Source organism: Apaloderma vittatum, unplaced genomic scaffold (assembly GCF_000703405.1).
Source record: "Apaloderma vittatum isolate BGI_N311 unplaced genomic scaffold, ASM70340v1 scaffold20499, whole genome shotgun sequence".
Lineage (NCBI taxonomy): Eukaryota > Metazoa > Chordata > Aves > Trogoniformes > Trogonidae > Apaloderma > Apaloderma vittatum.
Window position 1 is genome coordinate 22,467 of NW_009733743.1, and position 338 is coordinate 22,804.

Sequence of the window (338 nt, forward strand, 5' to 3'; positions counted from 1 at the left end):
GGGGGGGCCATTGTGACACCGAGAGGTCACCGGCGGGGTGGCTGTCACAGAGGTTCCCCTGGCCTGCTCGGGCAGAGGAGCACATGGACATGAGGAAGGTGCTGTTTCTGGGGTGGGACAGGGGAGGAGTTGCACCCTACAGGAACGGCGGCTGCTGGCCCCACTACCTGAGTCGAGAGGTGGCCTTGGCAGCATTTCTCTTTCCACAGGTGTAGTTTGCTGTTCCGCAGCCACATATGAGGGTTTCTCCTCCCATCCCCTCCCCATCCCTCCCCCGGATGCAGCAGGGAGCTGTGCCCCACAAGCTCTTTGACACCCTGCGCAGGGCGAGAGACGCA